The following is a 24938-nucleotide window of genomic DNA, read 5'->3' as shown; positions in this document are numbered from 1 at the left end:
ATGGTCCAGCTTTCACTTCCATACATCACTACTGGGAAAACCATAGCTTTAACTATATGGGCCTTTGTTGGCAAGGTGATGTCTCTACCCTTTTACAAGTCCACCACATATGAAAGAGACTGGGTTTCCTATCATTCGTGTAAGCAATGTAACAACAAAAACACCTTTTGAAAGGGGAGGGAAAGGGGAAAGGAGACTGGAATCTGGCACGAAGGCCTGGTGACAAGGACCTTCATCTCAGGCCCACTGTCCCATCCTCTAACAACACTCCCTGTACTTCTGCAGTCATGTGCCCTGGCTCAGGGTCAATAGAGCATGTTCTGTGAAGTACATTGTGTTAAGGGGAGTGGAAGAGAAGCTGCTGTTTGCTGTTGAATCACCTCTCCCCTCTAGAGCAGCTTTCTGCACCTGATAAGAGTGGCAATGTGAAGAGCAGCTTCTAAAAGGTGTAACTTAGCACGCAGTTCAACTCCCAGCCTCTCATTCCTATCCTAATCCAAATCTGACATCAAGAATCACAAAACAGAGAAACCAGTAGGAGAACACTTCAATCTCCCAGGACATTCTATACAAGATCTCAGAGTAGCTGTTTTACTACAAAGGAATTTCAGAAATAGACTGGAAAGAGAAGCTGAATTGCAACTCACTACCAAACTTAAAACCATGGAGAGACCTGGTCTGAACAAAGACATTGGATTCTTATCTCATTATACATGACTAAGCCATCTTTCACCTTCTCACACCTTGCCTTTTCCTGTAAGACCTATTACAGTCGTTTAGAGTCGTCAACAGGCTCATCTCAGCTATCTGCCAATCTCCCATTCCCACCACCCTTCTGAGTAATACCCCTCCCCACCTTCTCACTATATAGAAGGATCTGGCAACTTCTGTTTCAGTGTATCTGAAGAAGTGTGCATGCACACGAAAGCTCATACCAAGAACTAACTTAGTTGGTCTTTAAGGTGCTACTGGAAGGAATTTTTTATTTTAAATAATTCTTGTTCCTCCACTGAGCAACCAATGCCCCTGGTTGTGGGATAGCTGCTTTGGGTCTGGCACATTGCCTTGCTCACGTAGCCTGCTGCTATAAGAATTGCAAGGTCATATATATAAACAATTAAATGTTCATAACTGTATATATAAACCACATGTCTGAAACCCCACAGATTAGGTCCTGAACAAATCAACCTCAAATATTTCTCTGCAAGGTCAAAGTGGGAAACCTCCCCATTGTCTCTTTCCTCACAAATCCTGTCCTAAGGGCAAATTCAAGATATGAACAGGGTGCGAGCCTGTGACCTAGATTCAGGAATTAAGTAGTTATAATAACAAAAGAGTGGCCAAAACCCAATGCAATCAGGTAACTTGCCAGACAGGAGATAAACAACGCGCTCAGATTTCTGTTGTAGACCGCCTTTTCTGTGATGTAGGTATGATGCATCTGGGGGGTGGTCTTGGGCTACACCCCTTCTGTGATGTATGTATGTATGTTTCTGGGGGTGGTCTTGGACTCCATGGCGGGCAATTTAAAACGTTTTTATAAGGGCGGGCACACCTTGGTTCGGGGTCCTCCTCCTCCTGCATGAGAGGGGCGCACCTTGTTGCAACAGTTAATAAAGATCAGTCTTACTAGCTGCTTTGCTTCTCAATATTCTCTGGTTGGTCTCTGTTATTTTCTCCTACTGATAGAGAACCTACAAAAGGACTCTATATGGGCTCTTGGGTACCCCATAAGGGCATAGCTGTCAACTTACACATTTGAAAATAAGGGACCAGCAGCCCTGAAAATAAGGGATCAGCAGCCAAAATAAGGGATTTTCCAAACACAGATATGCTCAGCTTTTGAGCCCCTCCAAGCCAAAGGCAGAAAGCCCAGCCAGCAGCCAAATGAAGCCTCAAGCGGTGGTTCCCACAGTGCAGCAACCCAGCAAAGGGGTGCAGCAAGGGAAACCACTGTCACCTCTCCGCTGGGAAGCGCTGAGCAAAGGCAAGTCCCCAGGCAACGCGGCCGATTTGATCGGCTCAAGGCATGCAAGCTCCACCCCCCAGTTGTTCTTAGACTTCTTATTGGGTGAGCAACGCAGCCAAGCAACACAGTTGGAGCCTCCCTCCTCCCTGGCAGGCAGGGAGGGAGGGAGAGCAGCTGCTTCCTTTGAAACCCAGGAAATTTAAGGGACATCATCAATAAGGGACAGCAGCGGGACACAGCGCTGGGATAAGGGACTTTTCCACGAAATAAGGGACGGTTGACAGCTATGCATAAGGGGAAAGGATTAGGTTTTTTTTACTTTTATCAGCTGGGCTCAGTGTTGTGGCACAGGGTGGGAGGGGAAAGCCACACAGGAAGGACTACCCAGGCATAGAAGCCATGCTTATGGAGTGTTTTCAAAAAGACACATTGCAGCAATTCTTGTGCGACTTCCTGAAAGTCATTCTGCATTCAGATAACTGCTGTGGTTAATCTGTGCTTGTGCTCTTCCCCTGTCGAAATATTTTGTATGCCTCTAGAGCAAAAAGAATTCTAGCACATTTTCCGCCACCCCCCCCCCACCGCCCCCTGGTCACTTCTGGTTATTTTCCGTGGAAGAAACTTGTGTACCAAAGGGACTTAGCAGCAAGGATGACTTAAAACTTCCTCTCTGAGTCAATAATGTATTCATAAAATGTTCCACCTCCGGAATGTTTCCTCTTCTTTCAGTGGTTGAATTTTGTGACTTTGTAGAGGAAAGCAAAGCAAAAAATAAACAGACTGGCCTTGGTTCACGCTATTTGTTAAGAGCAGGAGTTGGCAATTTTTTTTTAGCAGCAGGCCGGTCCACTGTCCCTCAGACCTTGTGGTGGGCCGGAGAAGGGCTGCTTAAAATGGCGCTCAGCCAGCACAACCCAGCCCCCTTCCTCCTCTAGGCAGGGCGGGGAGAAGCTGGGAGGAGGGAGGGAGAGGCCTCGGCGTCGCGGTGTGTTAGAGGGGGAGGGGGGAATGGAATGGCGCAAGGGGGGAATGGAATGGCGCAGGGGGGGAATGGCGCAGTCCGAACGAACAAAATCCCCACACTGATCCACGGACTGGGCCGGATCCTGAAGGCAATTGGGCCTGATCCGGCCTGCGACCCTTAGTTTGCCGACCCCTGCTTAAGTGTACAGTGGCACCTCGGGTTACAGACGCTTCAGGTTACAGACTCTGCTAACCCAGAAATAGTACCTCGGGTTAAGAACTTTGCTTCAGGATGAGAACAGAAATCGTGCAGCGTCGCGGCAGTGGGAGACCCCATTAGCTAAAGTGGTGCTTCAGGTTAAGAACAGTTTCAGGTTAAGTATGGACCTCCGGAATGAATTAAGTTCTTAACCCGAGGTACCACTGTATTGAAAAGCACGGAGAAACAAATGTACGTAGGTGAGATTTGCTCTCTGAGATTTGCTTTATACTTCCTGAGTGAGATAGATGAGTGTTAAGAGCGGTCACACACTTTCCATTTTCTCTGACTGCTCCTTTTCCTAAAGCGAAGCAAGTAGTTTTATTCCTGATTCCTAATCTGCTTGTTTCTTGTTGTTGCTGGAATGTGGCTCTTGCCTAAGTCCATGTGGTGAGTTATTGGGATAGGTGACATCTGAACTGCAGGGATAGCTCCTGCTCTCAGTCACAACACCACACCGGTGTGCCTTGTGAGAAACCTCTCAATGATGGTTGATCGGGGAGAACCAGCGCTATTTTTCTAGAAAAAAGAGGTGCCGGAACTTATCATGAATGCCTGTCTTGTTTTCTTATAATGGCAGTGGAGTCCACCTGAGAGTTGCTGGAATGGAGTTCCAGTGAGTTTATTTAATCTAAATATAATACCACAATATAATCAAAATACAAAATACAATAACACCCCCCCAAAAAGAACCACATTTTAAAAGGGCACAGGAAGCTTTGCTTTGCCAAGTTAACTGCATTGAGTTCCAGCTGTAAAAACGCACACCAGGGGGAGAACATCAATTTAGTTCACTTTTATTTTTATTTTTAACATTTTATTTATAATTTTCATTTTACAATAAACAAACACAACATTTTCCACAATGTCTTATTTTGACCTCCTTCCCCCTCGTTCCGCGGTTGCTTATGTTTATAATACTTTTACTGCTTTTCCAAGTCAAACCTAATTATTATTTATCTCCTTTAATTCAATATTTATTATATTACTGCACGTCTTTACATCACTCCTGCTAATGATTTAATCTGTTTACAATAATTCTGAAAATGTACAACATATGATTTCCACTCTGTATTAAATACTATAGCGTCTTAATTATTTAGTTCACATTTAAAGGCCATTTGGTTTGCATTTTCCCAAACTGTATGCTAACTGAAACAAGGCCATTCTTAAAAATTTGCCCTTCCCTCGAGTTTTGCAATATAGCAGCGTGTACAAAAAATAAATAAATGCACATAACCGCGGCAAAGTTAAAATTAGTGAAAATAACATAGAAAAAACACGAGGGAAAATTGATTTGCAATGTACATATTAGGCAACATTACACACATAAGAGAAAATTGCACTAAAATGCAGATATTCACAAGGACTTTTGGAAAAAGCAGAGTCACAAACTTATGTGGAGAACTGAGCTTCAGATTGGAAAAATGAGAAAAACCAAAATGGACAGATTCACCCACCCTGAATTCCTGTCTCCCTGGTCCTTTGCTGTGGGAGTACATAGACTTCTTTCTGGACATATAATGTGAGTTTTGCTTTCTGATTACAGTGAGCGGATTGGAGCCATGAACTTGGCAAAAGTACTGTTCCTTTTATGGCTGTGGAAGTATCCCGCATGGGTAATTCCACCAGCTGGGGGTAAGTATTGGTAGCTATTGCTCTGCAGGAGGTGCGGAAAAGAGCAATTATTTGTTAGGTTGAGAGTGGAGAGTTTCTGGCTGGAGTTAGATGGAACTGGGAGACCTGCATAAGGCTGCTTTGGGAATCCATTGTAAAGGCCGTGGGATCTGCTGCCAGCGAGAGGAGGGCCTGTTTACGTGTGCTTCACCTTGTGCTATTGTAAAGCAAACATGGTACAGAACACCCTTAAACTCCAGTGCTCTCTCATCTAAAGGGAACTAAACCTGATCTGTGGCTCAGTTGTCATAGCAGCTGCCTCAACAGTTTCGCTACAGCATATATCAGGGTTAGGCAACCTAAGGCACGGGGGCCGGATGCGGCCCAATCACCTTCTCAATCTGGCCCGTGGATGGTCCGGGAATCAGCATGTTTTTACATGAGTACAGTGGTACCTCGGGTTACATATGCTTCAGGTTACATACACTTCAGGTTACAGACTCCGCTAACCCAGAAATAGTGCTTCAGGTTAAGAACTTTGCTTCAGGATGAGAACAGAAATCGTGCTCCGGCGGCGCGGCAGCAGCAGGAGGCCCCATTAGCTAAAGTGGTGCTTCAGGTTAAGAACAGTTTCAGGTTAAGTTCGGACCTCCGGAACAAATTAAGTACTTAACCTGAGGTACCACTGTAGCACCTCCTAGCATCTTAAAAAGCAGAGACATCACCTTGCCAACAAAGGCCCGTATAGTTAAAGCTATGGTTTTCCCAGTAGTGATGTATGGAAGTGAGAGCTGGACCATCAAGAAGGCTGATCGCCAAAGAATTGATGCTTTTGAATTATGGTGCTGGAGGAGACTCTTGAGAGTCCCATGGACAGCAAGAAGATCAAACCTATCCATTCTGAAGGAAATCGGCCCTGAGTGCTCACTGGAAGGACATATCCTGAAGCTGAGGCTCCAATACTTTGGCCACCTCATGAGAAGAGAAGACTCCCTGGAAAAGACCCTGATGTTGGGAAAGATGGACGGGACAAGGAGAAGGGGACGACAGAGGATGAGATGGTTGGACAGTGTTCTCGAAGCTACAAACATGAGTTTGACCAGGCTGCGGGAGGCAGTGGAAGACAGGAGTGCCTGGCATGCTCTGGTCCAGGGGGTCACGAAGAGTCGGACACGACTAAATGACTAAACAACAACAAGAATGTGTGCTTTTATTTAAAATGCATCTCTGGGTTATTTGTGGGGCATAGGAATTCGTTCATCCCCCCCCCCCAAAAAAAAATATAGTCCGGCCCACCACATGGTCTGAGGGAGGGCTCACGGCTGAAAAAGGTTGCTTACCCCTGGCATAAAGTTTCATGGACTAGAGTCTACTTTACCGGATGCAGCATAACTTGTTGTGTGGCAGGGCTGAGATTAGGTGACTGGCCCATAGCTGTCAACCGTCCCTTATCTGGCGGGAAAGTCCCTTATCCCAGCGCCGTGTCCCGCTGCTGTCCCTTATTGATGATGTCACTTAAATTTCCCAGGTTTCAAAGGAAGCAGCTCCTCTCCCTCCCTCCCTCCCTGCCAGCCAGGGAGGAGGGAGGCTCCAACTGTGTTGCTTGGCTGCGTTGCTCACCCAATAAGGAGTCTAGTAACGACGGGGGGTGGAGCTTGCATGCCTTGTGCCGATCAAATCGGCCGCGTTGCCTGGGGACTCGCCTTTTCTCAGCACTTCCCAGTGGAGAGGTGACGGTGGTTTTCCTTGCTGCATCCCCTTTGCCGGGTTGCTGCGCTGTGGGAACCACCGCTTGAGGCTTCATTTGGCTGCTGGCTGGGCTTTCTGCCTTTGGCTCGGAGGGGCTCAGAAGCTGAGCATACCTGGGTTTGGAAAATCCCTTATTTTGGCTGCTGATCCCTTATTTTCAAGGCTGCTAGTCCCTTATTTTCAAATCTGTAAGTTGACAGCCACGGCCTGGCCCCACATCTGGGATGGGATGTCACATGCTTGCAGTCCACGGGAAAAAAATCAGAGACAATTCCAGCAGAACGGGAAGAAAGCTTTTCTGTCCATGGATAGATAGAATGCCAGTTTCTTTGAAAATGCATAAAACTCCCATCGCCTATATATAGCCAGCCTCATCTGTGCCACTTGATTCTAGCAACGTAGCAAATGGAGTGGTTTCAAAGGTGCCACGTGGGAAGGAACGGATAGGGATTATTAATATCCGTTCTTTTGTAGGGCTGCCCAAGTTGGCAGTGAGTGAAAGCGATCTCTGCCAACAGCAGGAGGGTGGAAGACCTCAACCAAAGCCACTGTTCACTTCGGGTTGTAGAAACATTCATTTCCACAAGAAAGGGCTGACTTGTTTTCACATGTGGGCTACCGGATGGCTAGCTTTGGTATGAATTAAAGCCAGAGTGTTCTTTTTTTTAAAAAAAGAACAAACCAGCACTCTTGCAAAAACTACCGTATTTTTCGCTCCATAAGACGCACCCAACCATAAGACGCACCTAGTTTTTAGAGGAGGAAAACAAGAAAAAAAATATTCTGAATGAAACAGTGGATGTATGATTTTTGTGGTTCATACTGTGACCACAGACATGTGATCTGATGGTGAATTTGGGGTGACCCAGTGTAAAAATCCTGAGGATCCATGGGCTTTTACCTCCCCCCTCCCAGGCAGCCTCCACTAGCGTCCCTTATCTCTCTTCTGATCCCACTGATCAGCTGTTTCCTTTCAACACACCCTTCCCTTTTGTTTGCCTTAGTGTAGTATCTTTTCCTTAGCTGGAACAGTTTTTTGCTCCTCATTTTCTTCTAATTTCTCTCCTTATTGCTTTAGTCTTCCTGTCCCCCCCCCCCTTTGCAAGTTTGCTGTCTTTACCTCCCCCTCCCAGGCAGCCTCCTTTATTTCTAGTGTCCCTTATCTCACTCCCCGATCGCAAACGATCAGCGGCTTTGTTTCAACACCCCCTTCCCTCTTTCAAAAAAAAGAAGAAAAGAAAAGCATGATCTGCTTTTTGCCCCTGGGCAACTTGGCTCCAGGGACCACGCATTCACTCCATAAGACGCACAAACATTTCCCCTTACTTTTTAGGAAGAAAAAAGTGCGTCTTATGGAGCGAAAAATACGGTAACTGAAATTCTTTGATCGCTATAAATTATACAAACTTGCATGTTTTGTAAAAAAATTCTGCAGTTAACTCTAGTTCTGAGCTATGCAAAGCTGTTGGGGCACCATTAACACACAGGCAACGACTCTGGCAGTGGCCGGAAAAGGGAGTGGAACAGGGTGGAACAAGGGCAGGGACATGGGTCAGAAACACAACCCACACTCAAAATGGTCATTGCTCCATGCCACCCCTATCTCCATGAGTGTTGCAAGATTCCAGGGGCTGCAGGTAAACTTACCAGGGTCGTTGTTCCTTTGGGGCACAATGAGGCACAGTGGAGACTGTGGTGTCTTTATGATATATGGTTTATTTACACACATATATAACCTGAACCTAGATGAAGGAATTGCAGAGCGTTCACGCTCCAAGCAGGCCCGGCTTCCTCCATAAACACAGCATTGGATTCAAAGGACCGCAAAAAGCCATGTTCTATGTCCCTCTTTGTTACATCTGTTCTCAGTAACGTAGTGTGGGAGGGACGGGACACAGGGGACGGTCGCCCAAAGTGCAAAATTGTTAGGGGTGCAAAATGTCAACACCCGGTACTGCCTCAGTACAGCTGTGTGCTTCCGTCGCTGTGCTCCGTTGAAAACGCCTTCTCTATTCGAGCCAGGAAGTGACCTCTCCAAAAAAAGAAATGACTCTTCTTATCACTGCAGCTGTGATCTCCTGGATGACACCGACGTCATTAGACAGTTGAATGTGCATGTGTACTCTGTTCGTTTCCCTCCCTCCCACTCCAGCCATCCATGCGGCCCCGGGCACTGGCAACCTGCGCTATGCCACTGGCTGTTCCCAGCCAGCCCACATTGTGGCCTGCCCCCTATTATCTGCTTGCTAAACTGACACCTTTTTCCTGTTCGCTTATGTCATACACACACACCCTGAAATCCCACACCCCTTTGGTCTCTGTCCACGAATGCACAGCTGGAGGAGAGGCCCCTCGGATCAGAAGGACTTTAAGTGTTCTCAGAGACCAGGAGGCAGCTCCCTTGCCCTCTGGGCAGTGACGGCGGAGGGCCAACAGACCTCCTGGCTTCCAAGTGCACACCGAACCTTTTCTTCGGAGGGGGACAGAAGGCAACTTGACCCTCTTGCTGTATCCTGGGACAGAGGACAACGGATTTGAAGAGCCGAGATTGGGAGGACAGGGCAGAGAACAGCCGGCTGGGGTGAGTACATGGCAACAAGCCCTGAGGGGATAGGAAATCCTCCTTTTAATTAAGGAGAAGGGAGGTTCTGATCAAATCTCCAGCGTGGATAGTGGCATTAAGGAGAAGGGTTGACCCCTGAGAACCACCCACGCTTTAGTATTAGGAAGGAGAGAAAGGGGGGGCACAGGGTGGTTAGTATATGGTACAACGTCTGGCGAGAGAGGCATTTTGTGCATGTATGTGTGTTACCCCGGGGCATTCCCCTGGGGTCGTAGCAACAAGTACTCCGTTTCCCAGTCGGGCGACCGCACCTGGGCGAGAAAAGTTGCGAAATGAATGTGTGAGTGTTTGGTGTGGGGACGCTGTACAGGGCCATACTGAAAATGGGAGGGGGGAGGCTCGAAAGGCTTGAAAGGTCCAGTAATTCCCCTTCAATGTATGTTAAACAACTTCAAGAAAGGATTCAGCGGAGACTATGGCATAGACCAGGGGGGGACATCCTGACCAGATCCCCTATATAGACAACTGGCTGAAGGTTGTAGATGACAACCCCCCCCCCCCCGGTTGAAGAAATGCAGGACTGAACATTGCAAAGTCACTCCCTCATGTCAGGTTTTGGAGAGGGAAGATGTCCAAAAGAAGTGCAGTGTTTATGGAGAAGAGTGTACAGAACAGTAAGCAGTTATTACTGCATTAACAGAGGAAAATAAAAGAAAAGAGCATGAAACAGGATGCTGCTATAGAATTAATGTAACAGGATCTTGAGCAGACAAATGAAGGACTTAATAGATTAAACACAAGTCATTTAGAAGAGAGGTCTCAACTAATTCAAGACCTCCAGAGGCATGGAAGAGAATTTGAAAACCTCAGAGAGGTTTTAGTTGAGAAAGACAAAGAAATTTCTGTTATTATTTCAAATACAAATGTGTATTCTGAGCAGATTAATATTCTGAAATGTCAGATCAAATGCAAAGAGTATGAAATGCAAGACAGGGAAATTGCTGAAGGATGTACAAACCAAAGGTGTGAACAGTGGAGGCAGAAAGCTTTCAGAACTTTCTGAACAGTTAAGTGCAATAAAATCAGAACTGGCTGAGGGAAAAATTGAAAACGCTAGTAAAACAAAAGAGAATGAAGAATTTGTTAGGCAAAACAAAGAGACTAGCCAAACAGTTAAAGATCTTCATTCTGCAATCAATACTTGTGATGTTACTTACAACAACAAACTCATGGAGTGTGAGTCACAAATTAAATTGCTTAAAGAACAAATAAGTAAATCAGCTAAAAATTGCAAGAAACAGAAATAGAATGTAAGGAGGGAACAGACCATCTTAAATCCCAGGTTGATGAACATATCTCTGTAAAGGAGAAATTGAACAAGTTACTAAAATTAAAAGAAATACAAAGAACAAAGTTTTGTGAATGAGCTGAAATCAGTGAAAGATTCACACAACCAGCTCACTTTACAAAATGCAAAAGAAGGGATGAAGATTTAGCTAATTTATCCAGACAACTTGCTGAACATACTGACCATCTAGAAATTGTCAGAAGGTCACTGCAAGGAAAGGCAGAGATTGTGATATCCCTAAAAGACAAGCTTAAAGTTGTGGAGCAGCAGGCTTTTGCAAAATCGGGATCCTAGGCTTCAGTATTTTAGCAAAACCTCTAAATGAGAGTACCAGAGGAAGAGAAAGAGACCCCTTTGAGTGGGGACCGGCCCAACAAGAAGCCTTTGAGACTATCAAGCAATTAGATTCCACAGCGAAAGGCTGGCCACCCTGTCTGCGGGCTGTCACTGCCACCGTCACACTGGTGGAAGAAGCAGACAGGTTCATGTTTGGCCAGGAGATGCATGTGAATGTGCCCCATTTGGTTCTCACCCTTATGGAATATAAGGGGTATACAGGCTGAAACAGGCTTTGCCCAACCCATTGAGAAGTCTGCAGGCGCAGTGGAAGCTTGTGAAGTAGACGTGCCTGATGCTCTAGAGAGACCAAAGGGTCCTAGCCATTTTAAGGGCCAGCCTTGATTCTTGGCTGTTGCCAATAGTCCAAGGGAAGAAGCCCTGGGTCGCATGGCAGGAACTGAAGACAGCATGTCAGGCCACAGTGGCAGCCAGACCAGAGGGGGCTGCGCTGTAGGATGCCCAGAAAGCCCAGAGGGGGCTAGAGGATGCCCAGAAAAAGTACCAAGCCCAGAGGGGCCTGAGGCTGTTTTGGGAAGCTGTTTCTACGCTTCAATAAATCTGTGTGATGGACTGTGGGCTGGAAAGAGGCTGAGAGAAGGGAAGAGGAAGGCACTTACAAGTTGTTCCTCAGGCAGCAGAGAACCCAGAAGTGGGGGTGCAAGCCAGGCAAGCCGTTCCAAGAGTTCTAAGAAAGCCAAAGTCTCCAAGAGTTGTTTGTGCTCTGAGGCGAAGTCCAACAGCAAAAGGCATTGCCCTGCAATTGGCAGCTGGATGCAAGGCTAACGTCCAGAAGTTGAGACGTTACTGGAAGCAGCATGGGGTCCCGAAGAGATTGCCGTGATGCACTGCAAAGGCCATCGGAGAGGCCGGGACATGGTCACTAGGAGCAACCAGAAGGCAGATAACGCAGCTCGTGAAGCAGCTTTGAAACCTCCACCAGTATGTACCACAGCCCTCATCCCACAACTCACTCCAGACGATGTGGAACCACGCTACACACCGGAGGAGCAACAGTGGGCACGCCAGGAAGGAGCAACACTCCAGGAGGGATGGTTCCATCTACCAGACAACCGTGTTTTTGTGCCCCAGCATCTAGCCAGCGTGATTGTAAAGAACTACCACGAGTCTACTCACATAGGAAGCCCAGCTGCTAAAGCACACCTTGGGAGAATACTCTACATCCCCAACCTATCCCAACTAATTGCTGCTATCTCCCAAAAGTGTGTCCTGTGCGCCAAGAGCAACCCTAGGCAAGGCCACCTTCCCCCACCGGGTGTACAACACGTGACCTTTACCCCTATGGAAAGCCTGATTGTGGACTTCACTGAACTACCTCCAGTTAGGGGCATCAAATACCTGCTTGTGTTTGTCTGCACCCTGACGGGTTGGACAGTGGCCTCCCCAGAAGTATTGGCAGTGACAATGGCCCTGCCTCCATTGATGAAGTTGTGCAAGAAGTGTGCAAGGCGCTGCAGATAAACTGAAGGCTACACGCAGCCTACAGACCCCAGAGTTTGGGAAAACCTGAACTTATGAATCGCACCTTGAAGACCCACTTGGCCAAGCTGACCCAGGAGACGGGACTACACTGGATAGATGTCCTGCCCATTACCTTGTTTCGGATTCGGAGCGCTCCAACCAAGAGACTGAGACTATCACCCTTTGAACTTTTGTATGGCAGACCACCCGCTTTCGTCCGAGACATCCCCGCCAGTTTGGGGCGGGTGGGAGATCACATCACTCAGGAACAAGTGCAATTCCTGTCCCCGTGTGTGTTTGCTTCCCTTTCCAGGTACTACCTCGAGCCTACACCGTGCAGTCTCGCTGAGCCGGTACACCAGTTCCAGCCGGGTGACAGCGTGGAAGCGCAACCCCCTCATCCCCAAGTGGCGAGACCCGTATACCGTCCTCCTCTCCATCCCAACTGCGGTGAGAATAGCTGACGTGATTCCCTGGGTGCATCACACGCGTCTGATCATCACCTTGTGTCTGACGCTACCGGAAACGCGTTAGGCCACGGGCAACTAGATCCTGCGACTGATCATCACAAGGACTTTCACAAGGACTTTCCCCTTTTCTCTATTATGTTCTGTATTGATTTGCTCTATGTCCTATTGTCCTGACCCCACTGAGCCATACCGACCCTATTGGCCTGCGGACCTCTGCTATGACTGGTTCGTCTTGCCAGTGGTAAGAAATGGCGTGCTCATTGGCTATTGGGAACAGGGGTTTGATGAGGTTGCCGTATTGAAACATCCCACTACCCCACTGTGGCTTCTCTTCCACACCACTGTCCAGCGCACATGGGTACTGCTCCTACGGGAAGTTGCAGAGACGGTCAAAATCTATCGAGTTCTGGACCGCTCTTGCTGTTGTGGGGGGGTAACCAACTGTCACTCAGGGGGTAGAGCACTGTACCAACCCCATCTGGTAGACCAGGTCCTAATCTTAATCCAGGTGTTGCATGGGACGGAGCCTATCTTAATGCAAATATTGCAGGGGAGGGAGCCTGAACCAGGTGCGCATTGAAATTGCTGAACAAGTGCCAGTAAATCCTGCAGCCCCACCTGTGGTTGTCGTGGTGGCTCGAGCCTCCCATAATCCCAGAAGAATACCTGGCCTGGTAACTCCACACATAATACCCTTGAATGTGGTAGGGTATTCTTGTGGCTGCATAAGGGTTGCCACCCCAGGCTTCAGCCTCCATAGGCCCTGGTCAGAGACCACGTAGGTGACCTCCACCCAGTAGGACCAGCCTTTGAACTTTACAGAGTCTATTGCCATCCCTATAGCTCCCGAGGCCTAGCAGTGTATCAGTGTCAGGCGGCCACTTTTCCCTGTGTAGAGTGGGAACGTTTTGTGTGTAGATGCTGTTCACGCCTCAGTAGGGCCAGGAGTTAGAGGCCCACATGACCTGGCCTTCATGGGCCACCATCCCTTTGGCCTGTGGTATTTCTGTGTTGGTGGTACAGTTCTTTGTTCTGGGCCACCGAACATTCCTCGAATCAGGATGTGGATCATACCCTGCCTCCTGATGGTTCTCACCTCTCAGATGGCCACCGGGTGGAGGGAGAACACCTTCCTGAACATGACCACAGCTGTGGCCAAGAGCCTGAACAGGTCTGAGTGCTGGGTATGCGTGCGAGGTCAAGATTCTGAACACCACCTACGTGGTTCCCCAGCACCATATTTGAAGACTTGACAGGGTCATAGAGGGAGGCCCGTGTATCCACAGGAGGGTACATTTCCTGGCTCTCTATGATATTGTACCTATAGGTCCATCAAGCGAAAATGGAGAACCGTGCCGGTCAGCATTTTCATGATGGAAAGGGGGGAATGGAGGGGTGAAGGTCAGGATGACCAATGGAGAGCCAGGCTAAGGACCTCTGAAGCCATATTATAGAGCCATCTAAAAGCTAAAAGCATAAAGTCATTTTAGAAAGCTAAAGACTATTTCTCTTTCTCCTGTTTACCACTTTGCCACCTTTTGTAGAGGCAGCTAGCTTGCAAGGATGCGGTTAGGGCAGCTTGCACCTGAGGTTAAGCCATTTCTGAGAAACGACCCCTGACAAACAGGACATAGCTAACCACTTAGAGAAACTGTCAAAACCACAGGATGCGCTTCCAGTAAACACCTGCTCAAGCCCAGTTCCAGGAACTGGTAAATAGGTTATAAGCCAGTAGCGCCACCTAGTGGAATAGGCAACTTGGAACCGAAAGGACACACCAATTTATTAATTGGTTGAGCTTTAATGAATATGCATCAATGACCATAGGAAATTGTCAATCATTGGCTAAAGGGATGCCAAGGGGCTGAACTGTGCTTTGCAAGAAGGTATATGAGTTAGCTACCCCCAAGGAGGGGCGGGCATTCTTCATTTTCCTGAATGCACCCTATTTGCTTTTTGTCTGACAAAAATCCAAATTAAAAAAAAACTTTTTCTTTAAGAAACTTTGCTGCCTGATTTTTTCATTCCTGGTCTGTATTTCTGAAGTCCCTTTCAAACCTAGATGAAGGAATTGCAGAGCGTTCACGCTCCAAGCAGGCCCGGCTTCCTCCATAAACACAGCATTGGATTCAAAGGACCGCAAAAAGCCATGTTCTATGTCCCTCTTTGTTACATCTGTTCTCAGTAACGTAGTGTGGGAGGGACGGGACACAGGGGACGGTCGCCCAAAGTGCAAAATTGTTAGGGGTGCAAAATGTCAACACCCGGTACTGCCTCAGTACAGCTGTGTGCTTCCGTCGCTGTGCTCCGTTGAAAACGCCTTCTCTATTCGAGCCAGGAAGTGACCTCTCCAAAAAAAGAAATGACTCTTCTTATCACTGCAGCTGTGATCTCCTGGATGACACCGACGTCATTAGACAGTTGAATGTGCATGTGTACTCTGTTCGTTTCCCTCCCTCCCACTCCAGCCATCCATGCGGCCCCGGGCACTGGCAACCTGCGCTATGCCACTGGCTGTTCCCAGCCAGCCCACATTGTGGCCTGCCCCCTATTATCTGCTTGCTAAACTGACACCTTTTTCCTGTTCGCTTATGTCATACACACACACCCTGAAATCCCACACCCCTTTGGTCTCTGTCCACGAATGCACAGCTGGAGGAGAGGCCCCTCCCCTCGTCGTCTGGTTTTTGCTGTGTCTTTTTGCTGTGTTTGCTGTGTCTTTATGGTTTCTTTGATGGGCGATCAAGCAATCTTTGTGCCTTTCGTGATGGCTTCCACCCAGCTAGCTCTGCTAGGCTAGCCGGGGTTGTTAACATAAGCTTGACTTTCCTTGTTTGGCACAATTTAATCAAACCTTAATTAAATTCTTTTTTTAAAAAAAAAATTATTAAGTTTTCATTTTAACAATCCAATCAGATCACATTAATTATTCCAAATTATACAAATACATATAATATAATCCAAATATTCTGCCAAATTATATATATTTTTTATTGGGGCTTCCCATGCTTCAAGTTCGGTGGGGCTCTAATCATCTTATGTCTTTAATGCCTTGAGTTTCCAATAGTTCCTTCTTTAAATCTTCCTGTTGTTATCCTTCCTTCTTTCATGGCCTCTGAGTTAAATTCTTGATTAAATTCTAAGAATTCTAAGAATTGTGGGTGACTTGCACCCACAAACCACAGCACCCAATGATTGCTATAGACATCTTTCTTTCTTTCTTTCTTTCTTTCTTTCTTTCTTTCTTTCTTTCTTTCTTTCTTTCTTTCTCACTTTCACTCACTCACAAAACTCAGAGCCAGGACTGGGACACCTCATTAGTAGTTCTGTGAACTGGTCTCATCCCTCCACTAGATACAAAACAAATGAGGAGGGGATGCTTGTACAGTGGTACCTCGCAAGACGAAAAACGCGCAAGACGAAAGAGTTTTCCGTTTTTTGAGTCGTTCCGCAAGACAAATTTCCCTATGGGCTTGCTTCGCAAGACGAAACGTCTTGCAAGTTCTTGCGAGTTTGTTTCCTTTTTCTTAAAGCCGCTAAGCCGTTAATAGCTGCTAAGCCGCTAAGCCGTTAATAGCCGTGCTTCGCAAGACAAAAAAACTGCAAGACGAAGAGACTCGCGGAACGGATTAATTTCGTCTTGCGATGCACCACTGTATACTTCGGCTCGCTTTGAAGAGGATATTCAGAGTGCAGATTTCCAGCCAACATCTGAAGCAGTGTGCTCTGACAGTAAGGAAGGGGAAAGGAATGGAAAGAAAGGAATAGAAGCATTGTAAGAATTGTTCCCACCTTATTTGTGAGCAGCTGGGAATGCTTTGCATGTTTTAAAAGCCGCAATTAAGTCGGGTGGACTCAGTTGGACCTTACAGCGAGCTGAACAAAGGCCTAATTACCACAAGCTTGTTTTGCACCCAAGGGAGAAATATTACAGTCTGGAGGAGTTGCTATGGGAGCAGCAGCAGTTGTGTTTTAAGTGCCACACTGTGAGTGTGAGGCCGTTCTGTCTCTCCCCTTCTCCAAGGAAATTGTTTCTCTGTGTTTTTCCATTTGCAGAGGGGGAAAGGTATTTAGAATTGCTTTAGCAGGCCATGTTAACTGATGTTTGTAAATTGCCTCTTACCACGGGAGCCTGGAGAATTATTCTGATCTAAAGTAGATAATTTTAAACAGGCCACAAATTATTCTGGTTCCTCAATCTCAGTAGGTTTTGGGGTCAAGCAAGGGGCAGACTTCACAATTTGCAAAGCCCCCGTCCCAAGTGCACACATTGCACTCCCTCATAGATCAGTTTGAGAAGCTCATTCATAGGAGAGCAAAGTAATTTCCCCTTTTGTGGCTGCTCAGTGACCACCCACGCCTGGCAAAACCCACCTTGCTGACTGACAGGAACATGAGGACTAGTCTCCTGTTGTTCTGGAAATACTCAACAGAAGTATCCAACAGCAATAAAATATACAGTCATACCTCGGGTTAAATATGCTTCGAGTTGAGCGCGTTCGAGTTGCACTCCTCGGCAACCCAGAAGTAACGGAGCGCGGCACTTCCGGGTTTTGCCACTTGCGCATGCGCAGACGCTCAAAATGACATCACACGCATGCGCAGAAGCGGCGAAAAGTGACGCGTGTGTACGCAGTTTATGAACATGGCAAACCCGGAAGTGTTTACTTCTGGGTTTGCTGCCCGTGCATGTGCAGAAGCAATCTGCACATATGCAGAAGCGATCAGCACGCTTTGCGCATGCGCAGAAGCGCTCAATCGCACCGCACACATGAGCAGAAGAGGCGCTCTAGTTGCAGACATTTTGGGGTGCGAACGGCACCCCAAAATGGATTAAGTTCGCAACTAGAGGTACCACTGTATCTCAGTCTAGGAAGCCACTGTCACTGTTTGGAATCTGTTTTGCTTGTTAGGCAGATAAAGTTAGGGTCTTTTGTGGGGAAATGTGTCACCAAAAGAGAGAGAGAGAGAAATTGGCATAAAAATGTGCATATGTATACGTGCAAATTTAGAAAAAAATACTGTGGGAGAAATTGGAATACAGTGGTACCTCAGGTTAAGTACTTAATTCGTTCTGGAGGTCTGTACTTAACCTGAAACGGTTCTTAAACTGAAGCACCACTTTAGCTAATGGGGCCTCCCGCTGCTGCCGCGCCGCCGGAGCACGATTTCTGTTCTCATCCTGAAGCAGAGCTCTTAACCCGAGGTATTATTTCTGGGTTAGAGGAGTCTGTAACCTGAAACGTATGTAACCTGAAGTGTATGTAACCCGAGGTACCACTGTACATGCAAATTTAGAAATAATTGCTATGGGAGAAATTGGAATACAGTTCATTTCTCCACAGTGTGGGAACAGTGAGACTGCTTAGTCTGTTGCCCAGGTGCGAACTGCGGATGGGCAGCTTCCAAGCTCCCCCCTGATCTCCTTGCGTATGGTATGGTCCTTAAATCTTTAAGCTAGACTTGAACTAGGCAGCCTTTCAGACTGAGGACTGCCCTCTGAGAAGCAGCACCACACAGGCCCCACCCTATTTGAGACCATGCAGACCTTTTCATTAAAGTCATAATATGTGGTGGGGGTGCAAAGTGGTGAAACAGTTCTGGATTATGATACACGAGGATCTTAAAAAGATATTTAGGAGTTCAGTCTTTAAAAAACCAGTGGCATTTTTGCTGGGTTTAGTACCGAGTGACATCCCTAAGGATAAAAGGAATGATTTCCTTTACGCAACCGCGGCAGCCAGAATCGTAGTGGCAAAAAATTGGAACACTGATAAAACACCAGAATTATTAGAATGGAGAACCAAATTTCTTGGAATTTGCGGAGATGGCAAAATTAACAGCATCAGTTAGAGGTTACTCTAATCAAAAAATTAATAAAGAGTGGGAACGTGTTAAGGAATACATGAAAAAAGTCTGTGCTGGAGATTAAAAATTAATATGCAAAAGTTTAAAAGGTGCAAGGAGATAGGATAATAAAATATTAAGGATGGAATAACAAATAAAGTGAATAACGCATGGGTGGAGGGAAGTATTGGGCTGTGGGGGAGGGAGGTGAAGGGATTAATTGAAATTGTTAAAGATTGGTATAGGATTTAAGAGATTTAAATTTTCATAACGATTCTATAAGGAAAGCAGAAAGCAGCAAGAAATATCAAGTATCAGAGAGAATATCAGTGTAAATCAAAACATGAGACTTATGGTTTGGTTACATATGATTTTATTTTGGAGTTGTCTGTTTATTTTGGAGTTGTTTGTTGTAAAGAATGTATATTATGTGAATAAAAGAATAAAGGATTTGGATTTTTTTTTTTAAAAAAAGTCTGCGACTGGTTTATAAGTGGCAGAAGGGAAAGACTGCATTGAGCAGGTGGCAGGAGGCAGCTTGGAGGAGGAGTGTCTTGTGACCCAGAAAAGAGATGATCAGAAAACACAGATGAGCTTTTTGTCAGCACGGAGAGAGCAAGGTGGTAGATATAAAGTGGGATGCAGGAGATACTGGAGAAGTACCGTATTTTTCGGACGTGAGATCTCCAGGCTGATAGCAGATTAAGACTGATGGACATTTGTTGGGGATTGAAACCGGGAAAGGGGATGGGGTGGGGTTTGGGGATCCAAATTTGTTTTTTTATATAATTTGTCTTTTTCTTTTTATTCTGTTTTGTTACCAGTATGAAAAGTGGGGAATTCATGGAAGGGAATTTGGGTCGACTTTAGAAAAAAGGATTTAAGAATGAGTACTGAAGTATAAATTTTGAGGTTTATAAGGTAAAATTGTTTTTTTAAAATGAATTAAGTATAAAAAGGTTAAAAATTGGGGACAAGAACTTGTTGAATTTACAATTTGAACTGGAATATAAGAAGGGGAGCTGTGGGGAAGTCAGGGAAATATGTTATAGAAAATAAGGATTGTAAACTGTATATGTTTTTAATTTTTCTTTTTGTTTTTTCTTTTTGGCTTTTTAAAATGGAAAATTCTTAATAAATATTTATTAAAAAAAGAGAGAGAAGTACCGTATTTTTCGCTCTATAGGACACAACGGACCATAGGACGCACCTTGTTTTAGAGGGGGAGAACGGGGGAGGGGAATTCTCCCCCTCTCTGCGCAGCGCCCCTTCAGTGAAGCGGTAGGAGAAACGGAGCCCCTTCCATTTCTCCTCCCGCTTCGCTGAAGGGGCGCTGCACAGAGAGGGAAAACTGTGCAGCGGCTCTCCAGCGAAGCAAAGCCTGGAGAGCAAGAGGGATCGGTGTGCTCTCCAGGCTTCAGGCAGCTATCCCCTCTCACTCTCCAGGCTTCAGGCGGCTATCCACAAGCCTTCGGAGCGCAGCACAAGTTTCCGCTGTGCTCCGGGGGCTTCAGGCGGCTTCAGTGAAAGCAACGCGAAGCCTCTGGAGCGTGGGGGGAGTTCTCCCTCTGTGCTTCGGAGGCTTCGCTTTGCTATCGCTGTGTGATGGCCTGGGAATCTGATTCAGAGGCTGAACCGGAGGAATTCCAGCCTGCACAGGAGTCCCCGCCTCCAGGGCCAGCTGAGCCGGGGCAGGGCCTTGAATCTGAAGGGCCTGCACCTGTGCCGGATCCTCAGGAGCAGACACCAGATGAATCCACTCTGGCTCCGGAGGTGATTGAGGACCCATTGCCTGCAGGTGCGCCTCTCCCAGCCCTGTCAGGGGAAGGTGAGTCTCCCCCTGGGTCCAGTAACCCTCCAGCCTCTCCTGAGCTGCAGAGGCTCAGGGCAGAGAGGCGGAGGGAACTAGGTTCTCTTAGGAGGAGTGCTCGCCTTAAGCCCAGGAGAGGCGGGTGACCTGTGGGCCGGGACCGCCCTAGGCCCCAGAGGAGATAAAGGCCAGTCAGCCCAGTCCCAGGTTGCGGGAGCAACGATGTTGGAAACCTGTTTCTGCCAGCCCCCAGACCCGTTTTTCCGGAGTTCCCAACCACGCCCGGCTTCTTGCTTTGGACCCCGCTTCTCCCTTGGTGGACAGTCTCCAGACCCTCAGCCCAGGACCGGACTTTGACCACGCCTCACGGTACACCCCCCCGCCCCGGGACCAGCACACGCTGAAGCCAAGGAGCCTGCATTCGCTCCATAAGACGCACACACATCTCCCCTTAATTTTTGAAGGGGGAAAAGTTCGTCCTATAGAGCGAAAAATACGGTAGCTGTCTTTGCATGCTCCCTTGCTCTGTGGAACAGAGAAGCCAAAGACTCTGGAGAGGACCTGAAGCTTATGGACCTGTGGGAGACAGCTGTCTCTTCAACTATGGCAGGGCTGGGGGACAGAGAATATAAGAACTGGCTTGATGGATCAGATTGGCCAACGTTTTCTTTTCAACAGCAGTCAGCCAGATGCCTTCAGAAGCCATTTAGCTTCCATGCCTAAGAGTTGTTGATAGAACAAATCTGAATGAATTTGCTTCGTTCATGTATTACAGCAGGAAGCTGAGAAACGCAGTCTTTGACATCCCAGGCAGTAGGCTACCCAGGAGGACATGACAGCGAGGCTATCAGAGGGGGGCTATCAACTGCTCCCAGTAACATGGAACAGCGGATATTTCCTAAGTGATGGCTTGTAATTTTTATGGTGGGGCAGTGGGGTGTATGGGGTGTTAGGGTCTGGTGGGGGACACGGCATGCTCCTTCTGGGGTACCTTGTCCTCCTTTGATCTCCACCTTGCAGTCAGCTCTCACTTGTGGCTCTTAGAAACTACAGTATATCCGTATACCTGAAGGAGCGTCTCCACCCCCATCATTCAACCTGGACACTGAGGTTCAGCTCCGAGGGCCTTCTGGCAGTTTCCTCACTGCGAGAAGCGAAGCTACGAGGAACCAGGCAGAGGGCCTTCTCGGTAGTGGCACCCGCCCTGTGGAACGCCCTCCCACCAGATGTCAAAGAGAAGAACAACTACCAGACTCTTAGACATCTGAAGGCAGCCCTGTTTAGGGAAGTAGTTAATGATTGATGTTTAAATGTATTTTTAATCTTTTGTTGAAAGCCACTCAGAGTGGCTGGGGAAACCCAGCCAGATGGGTGGGGTATAAATAATAAGTTAGTATTAGTATTAGTATTAGCTGTTGGGAATACTGCCAGGGAGATATTGTCCATCATGGCCCCAAGCCGGTTGCCGGACGTCCATCGATCTCCCGTAGTCACGCAGATCCAGCAATTAGCGACACGAAGCCTCAGAAATAGATAGGCTGCATTCCGGGGCTCGTGCACACTCTTTATCAGCAGAAAACACAGCCAGAAAGCTTGCACCGCAGAAGAGCATAATTTACAGACTTTATTTAGCGTTGAACAGAACAAAGGAAAACATGACCGTTCTGAGTCAGCGTCTCTGACCGACTGCAAAATCGAAAAGAACAGCAAAAACTTAAACATCCTGTGAACAGGACATGCGCAGACTCTGTGACTCACAAAGCCTGCTCCCTTTTAAGGTGGAACGGAAATATCCTAACATTAGCATGCAACAGTGACATACCCCAGGAATGGCTTTGACTGGCTGGCTAAACTAAGTGAGGGTAGCTGATGGGACTCAGCGCCTCTTTGAATTAGGGACTTCCCCCTGGATGCAAAGACAGGTTCTGGCAGATTGAGCAGACAAAACCAGGGCAGTGGTACCTTGGGTTACAGATGCTTCAGGTTACAGATGCTTCAGGTTACAGACTCCGCTAACCCGGAATAGTACCTCGGGTTAAGAACTTTGCTTCAGGATGAGAACAGAAATCGCGCAACGGTGGCACAGCAGCAGTGGGAGGCCCCATTAGCTAAAATGGTACCTCAGGTTAAGAACAGTTTCAGGTTGAGAATGGACCTCCGGAACGAATTAAGTACTTAACCCGAGGTACCACTGGGTCCAACTCCAATGGTCAAGAAGGAGGTTTCTGCACGTGCTGTAGAGGAAAGCAAGGGGCAGATGGGGCACGTCAACCTGGGAAGGTAGCCCCTCTAGGAGAAGGAAAACTCTGATCCTAAATCTCTGTGACCTTGCAGGATATCTTTGGGAGAAGAGAAGGCTAAGGAGTAAACTCAAAGAAGAAGAAGAAGAGTTTGGATTTGATATCCCGCTTTATCACTACCCGAAGGAGTCTCAAAGCGGCTAACATTCTCCTTTCCCTTCCTCCCCCACAACAAACACTCTGTGAGGTGAGTGGGGCTGAGAGACTTCAGAGAAGTGTGACTGGCCCAAGGTCACCCAGCAGCTGCATGTGGAGGAACGGAGACCCGAACCCGGTTCCCCAGATTACGAGTCCACCGCTCCTAACCACTACACCACACTGGCTCCCTACACAAGATGGGGTCCCTAAGACGGTTGGATGGGGCCTTGTAAGCCTCCTTCTGGCAACTCCTGAAGCCAAGCCGGTGCCAAACATATTGCTCTGCTTTCCTTTGGACCACATCAGTGAGGCTGATGGCGGTTCTTGTCATCTGGGCAGCCCAGAACCTCCATACACAAGGCCCAGACTTGCATCCCAGGGAGGTAACTTCAGTGCAATGCAGCAGTTTGACTTCACCTCTCGAGACAGATGAATGCCAACGACAAGGTGAACCCAAGCAGGGGACGCCATTTTTTGCAGCCTCCCTATGGCATGAGTAATATGTTTGTTGTTGGCCATTGCCTCTTGGACCTAAAGGACTTGAACAGTGAGAAGCTGGGTAGATAAATAGACTTGAAAGTCATTTAGCATATTCAGTCGTCAGTCTTCTGCATTGTTTCCCGTTTGAAAAGCTTTGGCTTGCTTGCTTAATGTGATTTAATTCTGAATCAGTTGTTGGCAGCAGTGTTGGAATTCACATTGACAAAGGTTAAACAGTATATTTCTGTTCTCATGCTGAACGGAGCCTATTAATAAATAAACTGAGCTGTGACCGGACTTCAAACATGCCAGAGGAAGTCAGCAATAAAGCAGTCGATAATGTGCTTTTGTCATGCTGCCCAGTATGTTATATAGGTCACATGTCTTGGGCTAGATAAGACACTGAAACTAATTGTACAAGGCAGGCTTGGAAACCTTATTGGAGCCTCTTATACTTAGGGAGACCATAAGGGAGACTAAATTGAACTGGAGAGCAAGGAATATAAATAAGATTTGGTGGAAACGCGGGTGGCGCTGTGGGTTAAACCTCAGAGCCTAGGAATCAGAAGGTTGGCGGTTCGAATCCCTACAACGGGGTGAGCTCCCGTTGATCAGCTCCTGCTCCTGCCAACCGAGCAGTTTGAAAGTACGTCAAAGTGCAAGTAGATAAATAGGTACCGTTCCGGCGGGAAGGTAAACGGCGTTTCCGTGCGCTGCTCTGGTTCGCCAGAAGTGGCTTAGTCATGCTGGCCACATGACCCGGAAGCTGTACTCTGGCTCCCTCGGCCAGTAAAGCGAGATGAGTGCCACAACCCCAGAGTCGTCCACGACTGGACCTAATGGTCAGGGGTCCCTTTAACCTTTACCTTACATATCCCAGACAGCTGAAACAGAAAGTAATTGGCCCACCTCTGTATCTCTTGCGTGTTGAGGCCCCCAGGACACCCCCAAATAAAGACACAGTTCACACAACATTTTTGTTTTGGTTTTTGGCATAATTTTGGCCACAACTTTATTGAATGACAGCATGTGAGTGGTTGCTTAGGCATTGGTTCGCGACTATCTGTTCCCACGTAGAGGTAGGAACAGAACTGACAACCGCACCCCTGCGGAAGTCAGTAAGGGTAAACATTTTTGGGGAGAAAATAGAGCTGGGCGCCAGGCCCTCACCTCTCCCCAAATGCTCCCAGGGGCTCTTGCGTGGCCCTAGCCCCTTGTCAGGGGTTTGAATCCAGGTGAGCCCCTGGATTCCTTTAATGGAATACCCTTGCAGCAGCACCATTGGAGGGGCAGGCACAGCCAACCACATCCCCTCCAGCAACCAAAAATTAACCAATGCCTAACCGCAACTGTCAGGGGACTGCCATCGGAACAAGGGAGGGAGGCAGGGGGATACAGACAGCTTCCAACGCTTCTGAGGAACAGCTCCTCCTCCAGCAGTGGGGAAAGCCACACCTCCAGTGGAGGAGAGAGGGAAGGGGACAGCCAAGCAAGGGGAGGGCTCGAAGATGCTACTGAGAGCCCAAGCGACTCACCTAGTGTTATGTACTGAAGTTCTCACCCTGGGCCACCAGGGGGAAACTGTAGATAAAAAGGTAAAGGGATCC

General features: G+C 47.4%; 1 long non-coding RNA gene across 1 annotated transcript in view; it reads left to right on the top strand.

Moving 5' to 3' along the window:
* LOC309533932 overlaps window positions 1-24938 on the top strand; it is a 159567-nt gene that overhangs the window by 59900 nt on the left and 74729 nt on the right. The window contains exon 3 of the long non-coding RNA XR_014220543.1: window positions 22748-24554. This is a non-coding gene — a long non-coding RNA (uncharacterized lncRNA). The remainder of the gene's footprint in view (window positions 1-22747; window positions 24555-24938) is intronic.

Source organism: Podarcis vaucheri (assembly GCF_965113315.1).
Source record: "Podarcis vaucheri genome assembly, chromosome: 6".
Classification (NCBI taxonomy): Eukaryota; Metazoa; Chordata; class Lepidosauria; order Squamata; family Lacertidae; genus Podarcis; species Podarcis vaucheri.
Note: the sequence above shows the minus strand (reverse complement) of the source record. Positions and strands in the feature narration are given on the sequence as shown.